We start from the raw sequence: 8426 nt of genomic DNA, 5'->3' as shown, positions 1-8426 counted from the left end.
GCCCTTTGGGCTGATGGGATTTCCCACACATCATAGCGATACAACCTGCTCCTGAAAGGTCTCGACAACTGACGTGCCAGGGGAAAAAGACCGGCTTGGCAGCCAGCCCTTTTCCAGACCTGGTGGTGAAATTTCACAAACTGCGACAAACCCCAGGAATGTTGGAATTAAGCTCCCAACATATAATGGATTTTTCTAACGAACTTAATATATCTGCAGAACTCATCTACGGTGCCCAGAAGTTAAAATGGCGTGATTTCCTGAGCAGACGTGCAACCAGGTGCCAAGATCCCATTTTAAACAATCGAATTTAGCGACTTCCATCTATTAGTACTCGGTAATTAAAAGGAATAGTATTCGGAAGCACTGAGTCCCTCATTTCAAGCTGTTGTTTGTCTGGACGTTAGACATGAAAACGAAGCAAAATGAACACTTGAAAAAGCTGCACCTCGATGATTGATCAAGTGGGCACTGACCTGCCCACCAAGCTTGGAAACTAGCTTGCAGACGTTTCGTTGTCAATCGAGATAACACTATCAGATTGAAGTTTCACGCCAATTTTAAACACAAAAAAGTTTCAGTTGTAAAACCCTTTCGCTGTCTAGCTGCCATGCTACCTGAAGGAAGCAGAGATACTATCAGGTTGCGCAAACCTAGACAGGAGCAGTCGAGATGCCGGGATCGGTTTCGAACAACGGATCCTCTGGTCAGTAAGTTGCCGGCCCAACCACTGAGTCCTCACGAGCTCTCCTGAGAGTGAAACACAAGGTTATTTGGCTCTTTATTCTGTGTTTTGTTTTCCCAGATCTCAGGCGTACAAACAGGCTCATTTCCTCCACCCAACACACCAACAAATCAGAACACAAAACCTGTCGATTCGCCGGATCTATACACTCCTGGCATGCTAGATTTGAGCTCCAATAAATTGAAGGCTGACCCTGCTGTGGCAGGAAATTCCGATTCGGTAACAACAGCCGCGTCTGATTTAATCATGCCGTTTCCCTCAGTGACACCGGTAAGCCACTGCGATCGATTTTCATCTGCTTTCTGAGTGAGCGTTATTGTAAACCTGGTTTTGATTTTTTTCACCTCTCCTAGTTCTGCATGACTCCAGTAAAACAAACTTAACACAAACATTTAAGTCTTCGTGCATTTCAAACAGATATTTGTCTCTTCAACGGGGATGGGTCCTTCCAATCCACAGGAACGCATTCAAGCGATTAATTCGCCACTAAGTCTGTGGCGAAAGACTCGTGAACGTCATTGATCAACTGTTTACTCGTTCACAACGCACCCGGTTGCACACATCGTCTCCACGTGATATTGATTCAGGTCATCGACAATATCAAAACTTGGCAGAACTCTCCTGTTTGTATTGGGGTCACGTGGAATCGCCACAGTGTCCTTTCGTTTCCGAAGATAAACAAACAAAAATTCATAGACTGAGGTGCACAGCTCGGGAGTGACTAGACTCGATAATTCGATAGAAACCGAACCACTGAACTCATTCGGTTGGAATGCGAGTAGTATATGACAGAGCAGGTTAACATCCCCCCTCCAAGAAAAGCGACAAACATGGAAGTGTTCTGTGTGGTATGGAAAAAGTTAAATGAGACCCCTGTTGTTAACCTCGTCAGTGCTATCTATCCCTTTCCCAGAAACACTCCCAAAGAAGAGCCTTAGTCATTTTCAGTAAAGTCGTTGGCTTCAGTGAAGATGGGAAAGCCAAAACAACATGGAAGAACATCGAGTGACCTCGTTACCTGTCACCTGATGTGGACTCCCCTATCAACATTGGCTAGACGCTTGTGTATACGGTGCTTCCCGACTCCTCAGTATATTGAATTACTTTACTTAGGAAACGAAATGGCCAGTAGACATATACCCTGCTTGTCGAAAAACCGCACACCGGTAGCTAGGCACTGGTATGTTTTTTTGGGTTGCGTTGAACGTTAATGCGGGTATTGAATGCGTTCGATAGAGGCCTGTCACTATATTGTCATCCTTGATGACGTAAACTTTTGACAAGACAGGTTTAGTTAATGCCACCTTCGCAACCAGCCGTGTTATTTTGCTTTCCCGTGTGACAAATGCTTGTATGTGAGATGAAGAAAGCTCTTCGATGTGAAACCATTTACTAGCAAACACGGACTAAGCAGTTACAAGTCAATAGGCAGGAAAGTGAACAACTCATTTGCACATAGTCTTTAAAAGCTAAACATTCTCACGTGTCCTCTTGAACTTCGCTGAATATTCATTGACTATGCAATGCAAAGCAGTTTCACAATCTCCGAAATAAACTTCACCTTCCGTCAGATGCTGGGTGGAGCTAGGCCACTAGTCATAGACTACTTGAATGGTTTATCAGTAGTATCCATCGTTACGCCCGTAAATCAGCTGCAGAGTCATCAACATTATCCTGCCTCCGTCATATTCATCCTTCTTCTGTACTACGAACTATATCAAAACTTGGCAGAACTCTCCTGTTTGTATTGGGGTCACGTGGAATCGCCACAGTGTCCTTTCGTTTCCGAAGATAAACAAACAAAAATTCATAGACTGAGGTGTACAGCTCGGGGGTGACTAGACTCGATAATTCGATAGAAACCGAACCACTGAACTCATTCGGTTGGAATGTGAGTAGTATATGACAGAGCAGGTTAACATCCCCCCTCCAAGAAAAGCGACAAACATGGAAGTGTTCTGTGTGGTATGGAAAAAGTTAAATGAGACCCCTGTTGTTAACCTCGTCAGTGCTATCTATCCCTTTCCCAGAAACACTCCCAAAGAAGAGCCTCAGTCATTTTCAGTAAAGTCGTTGGCTTCAGTGAAGATGGGAAAGCCAAAACAACATGGAAGAACATCGAGTGATCTCGTTACCTGTCACCTGATGTGGACTCCCCTATCAACATTGGCTAGACGCTTGTGTATACGGTGCTTCCCGACTCCTCAGTATATTGAATTACTTTACTTAGGAAACGAAATGGCCAGTAGACATATACCCTGCTTGTCGAAAAACCGCACACCGGTAGCTAGGCACTGGTATGTTTTTTTGGGTTGCGTTGAACGTTAATGCGGGTATTGAATGCGTTCGATAGAGGCCTGTCACTATATTGTCATCCTTGATGACGTAAACTTTTGACAAGACAGGTTTAGTTAATGCCACCTTCGCAACCAGCCGTGTTATTTTGCTTTCCCGTGTGACAAATGCTTGTATGTGAGATGAAGAAAGCTCTTCGATGTGAAACCATTTACTAGCAAACACGGACTAAGCAGTTACAAGTCAATAGGCAGGAAAGTGAACAACTCATTTGCACATAGTCTTTAAAGGCTAAACATTCTCACGTGTCCTCTTGAACTTCGCTGAATATTCATTGACTATGCAATGCAAAGCAGTTTCACAATCTCCGAAATAAACTTCACCTTCCGTCAGATGCTGGGTGGAGCTAGGCCACTAGTCATAGACTACTTGAATGGTTTATCAGTAGTATCCATCGTTACGCCCGTAAATCAGCTGCAGAGTCATCAACATTATCCTGCCTCCGTCATATTCATCCTTCTTCTGTACTACGAACTGAGCTCAGAATTAGTGTTATATCTGACTGTTGTTCCCGCTCAAGTGCCTTAGCGCCGGAAAAGTCTCACTGACAAAGAACACAACAGATTTATTGCAACAAGCGAGTACGCGCGAGTGCAAAAGTTACAACGGCTATTGAAAGGAAACTTTTCGATCCAGGTTGTCTGGCAGGCGTTTAGATAACACCCACCAACATCGACCATGCTTCTTTGAAATGCCTGAACACTGATCGCAGCCAGTCGTGCTTCTGTGGTGTGCCTGAACATGCATCAGCTTTTGCTGAATCGATTGATTGATTGACTGGTCTGGATCCTCGCCAGCTTCCCTATTGAGATTTTGATGGTGTTTTGGAATCTCAGTAGGTTCCGAGCGTTCTGAGGCTATTTTAAGGAATCTGACCTTCCCGACAAGTGGAAACTCAGACCAGTCTCTCTGATGAGCTGACTGAAGGAAGGGCATCCTTGCGAGGTCCTCAAACCCTAGGTTGTCTTCTGTAGTCAATCGTCCAATAAAGTGGACTATCTGTTGTGGTTTCGTACGCTCATTCTTCCACACCATAGTTCCAATTTGCCCGTTTCTTTGGACATCATCCAGCTACCCACGACGGCCACCTCTCATCTCGCTGGTATCCACACTAATACGCAAGTATGGTTGGTTCGCAACGTGACCTTGTAACTGAATTAATCCCGCGCACTCACTAACACAGTGTTCAATGTTCTCCGTGCGCGTGCTACTGTCCTTTTATTTGCATACATTACGACAGTAACCATCAAATTCATAGTTCAGTTGTTTTCACTCCTTAACAGGAAAGCTGGTTCCACAGACTGGGTAAAATATATATCAACAGCATCATTTGTCGTTGGCTAAAATAAGCAGTCGCTTGACCAACCTATCCGGTTTGATCACAAAGCTGTTCTAGATTTCTCTGTATTCTGACTTACGCTTGGAGCAGGAGGGGGAAAGAGAGTTTACAATGTATCGACTTTTTGTCTTGTATTGAGATGACCTCAAATCAAAAGGTGCAGGTAGACAAGATGGCTAGAATTCTCAGGTTGTAACTGAGTGCTGATAGGCACAAAAAGACTCTTAGGCGTCTTTCTGTGGCATCGTATCTGCGTATCTGTGGTGTGCATCCAAGCGTGATCTGCGTGTTGTTGGTAACCTATAATGGGTTCAAAGGCTATATAGTCAAATGCGGCTGTAGCCAAGGGTCCTTACGGCATCTGGAATCCCTTCAGGACAGAGTAAAATTTGTCGTTACAGAACATTTTTGGCAGATCGTTGAAGATCCAGACGCCAAATGAGAAGCATCATGACCAAGTTGGACTCCCCCTAGAGTTGCGATGCCATATCGTGTTGGCTGGTCGAGTGGACTTGTTTCAGTAGGCATCAATGACAGCACAACAGCATCAAGCTTTCAGTGTGCCAGTGCCTTGAAGGATAGGTCCAGACGACACCGTCTCCACTCTCTGAATGAATTATTTGGTCAGCGCCATGGGTATACCAACGGATGACGTTCTGGCACATTATTTTGGCCAATGATTTATGCTGACCCTACCAAAATCACCAGTCCTCAGTATGATTCATCACTGAGGTCTGAACTAGATGTATGAATAGCTTCCGCCTCTGCTAATTCACTGTGTTTGTATGACGAGGGTGCTCCGAGATTACCCCGTATGGTAGACAGCAATCAAGATTCTGACACATTTCTTCCATTTTTGAAAAAACTGAGCTCTCTCTTTCAAAAAGGAGCAGCGTCCTCGTGAGAGGGAAAGATTACAAAGACCGTATTGAATGCTTTATCTGTGGATATTACGGAGTTTCAGTTCTTTTTACGTTTCTCGTGCATCGTTTTGAGCATTCAGTGGGAAATCACCGTTTGTCCAGGGATTTTCACCTTAATGAGTATACGCGTTTGAGAAAACTTAAGATGGTGTGGTGATATGAGAATGACAAAGTATCAGGAGGAAATATATTAGTCCAACAACGTGACTCTGATATCACTTAAAACCTTGACAGATATCGATTTACCGTGCACTGGATCATCCATCGTCCTTGTCCGACTAACAATACTCCATGTTTCAGTCGCGCACGTTCAAGAAAAGTGATTTCTATTCAACCTCGATAATCTTTTGATCAAACTGATTAGAATTCAGTCAACAAGGAGAGGATATTTTTGTGACATCAATCACTTCCAGCTTGCTGTTTTTTCTTGGAGAGAAAATCGATCCATTGGAGAACAGAAGAGCCTCTTAATTTCCGTTCCGGTAGGATTGTTTACTTTGCGAGAAAATTTGACGGAGAAGCACCTCCTAGACGCTTGGGTTACTTCCTAGAAAAAAATCCTTATCGGAAGAAGATGTCCGTCGTCATGAGGTGAACATAACGTTCCAAGAATCATATCACCCTGAATTGCTGACCTTTGGATTACGCGATCCTTGGTTGCACGACCTTCGGATTCATTTTTGGTTTCACCAGATTAAACCAATTCTTTAAACTCATTCACCAAAAGACCTAACGATCTCTTTCTATCAGGAAGGTCAAATTCCTAAGGCAACCACCGAGTGCCCGAAATCTACTGAGACTCTGCTCCACTAGATGTTGACCAGACAGACAACGCCCACTCAATATGCAGCGCTTCACGGCCTTGTATCAAACCCACGCAGCGCAAGTCAGCGTGGATCAAGGTCAGACAACGCCCCCGCAATATGCAGCGCGTCGCAGCCTCGTACCAAAAGCCAGACCGTGTGCGTCAGCATTGGTGCAAGTCAGGCAGTGTCCTTGCAATAAATAGCTTGAGCACGTACTACGCTCTCGCGCTCGCTTGTTCGGAATATAGCTGTTGTGTTCCCTTCTGTGAGTCTTTTTTCCGGCACTAGGCACTGGAGCGGGTCAGGAGCCAGACACAACAGATTGGCGAATCAGCAGACATGACACTTTCAGATGCATGCATTTTCACCGATTATTGTCATTTATCCTGCAAATCACAGCTTAACTTGGCCACCAGCACCGGTATGGCTGCTTCATTCACCATTTTCAATCTTCCAGCACCATTATTCTCACTCATTTTCAGAATATTTCAGGACCAGCGACTGACGGGACAGTAAGTCATCCACAAGTTTTGGCAGCTTCGTTGAGGTTCAATGCCCGTCTGCTCATGCAAAGTGCTCAATTATTTGAACTGTTTGGAAGAACCGCGGCTGCATCCAGTTTACTCACAACTCATCGAAATACGGAATGTGAGTAGATGTTCACTCGATTGGAGTCGCGGACAGAAGCCATCTTTTTATTTCGGAACAATGAGCATTTATCCCACCATGTTTGGTATTCTTACTTGACATTGTTCAGCTTTTTCTCGTTTATAAATATGATATACAAGCTCTAAAATACAGGTTTTTGTACGCAGACAGTAACCCCCCCTATCAGGATAACATATCCCGGAAAGAGGTCACTTGAAGGGGCCCGTGAGTTGCGTTCTCCCCCCCCCCCGGTTTACTGTAAGATCTCTTGAACCCAGAGAGAAGCCGTTCAAAGACCCATTTATCGGGTTGTCATCTCTCAGGAAGCACTGTATATCGTGTGTACAGAATCCACGCTGTACTCTGCTCTACATTTCCAAAACCGCAATTTACGCTCTATCAATCAACGACGTCGCCCGAGAAATCGGGAAATGAACTGCCACAATCTCGGTAAACTCAGAGTAAACAAACCTACAGTGCAGCTCTAGTTGACATATACTGCTCATTTCCAAATTTCAACCAATACACTTTTCCGTCTTCAAAGTTTAAACAACCAGTCGGTATCAGTCTATCAGTTTTCGAGAATCTAAGGTTGAGCAGTACATCTCAATTTTTCGCTTTCACTACTCACGAAATAAATGCGTTAGGTAACTGCAAAATATCCAGACAGGTCGTCTTCGCAATTAGTTCAAAGAAAACGGAACAGCTTGGGTGATACCCCTAACAGCCTGACTTTCTACCCATCAAGGGTGGACTTTGCCGATGCATTAATCCAGATAGCTGCTCGGACATGTTCAGCCCACTGAAATTCTACTTGAAGCACAGAACAACGGCACTCCCGCGGCGGTTTCGCTATGTAAAACTTCCTCACCGTATGCAGAGTACATCCGTGTGATGCCTGTCTGGTAGGGACGCATTTTAGTACCTGGTGTCCAGTGCTCAATTTAGCAAACCTGTTTTTAATACGTACAGAGTGCAAAAATGGAGACGATGCGTTGGCTGGGTGAACTGTCGTTTTGATGACCCTCGTTCAACACCGTTTGCAATCTCCCCACGGCAACGAAGTACGAAAACACTTACCAACAAACTTAGTCGGGTCGACAACTGCCGCCTCCCTGGATGGGAACCCGGGACTCAAATCACCAGTGGTTAATGACATTGGAGGAAATGGCCCAATCGCGTAGTCAACAGCGCTCGTGCATCAAAGCTATTGCCTTCAATACGCAGCTACCTATGTTCCGAACAAGCTGAACATGCCTTCGCCTCTATGGCTTGGTTGTTGGTTCCACTTTCCTGTTTTCCGGTGATCGAACCTGTAGCAGCTGGAACAAGTGTGCCTATGGCACACAGTTCATAGCTGATAAATTGATTGATCGATTGAGTGATTGCAATATTTCTATCCTGACAATCTGTTCAAATGCTGTTTTAGAAAATAATGATGGGAAAGACACCATTTTGAGCTGCCTGTTGCAGTCGAGCAAAGGGATTTTCTTGGCATCCTGTCCTGGTGCTCACAAAAAGCGATCGATGGTTGTTTCGGATGACACGCTCACAATATGCGCTGCACTTTTATGCAGTCTGATAAAGTTATCTAATTTGATCAGTCACTT

Source organism: Opisthorchis viverrini (genome assembly GCF_000715545.1).
Source record: "Opisthorchis viverrini unplaced genomic scaffold opera_v5_362, whole genome shotgun sequence".
NCBI lineage: Eukaryota > Metazoa > Platyhelminthes > Trematoda > Opisthorchiida > Opisthorchiidae > Opisthorchis > Opisthorchis viverrini.
This window is presented reverse-complemented; position numbering follows the sequence as displayed.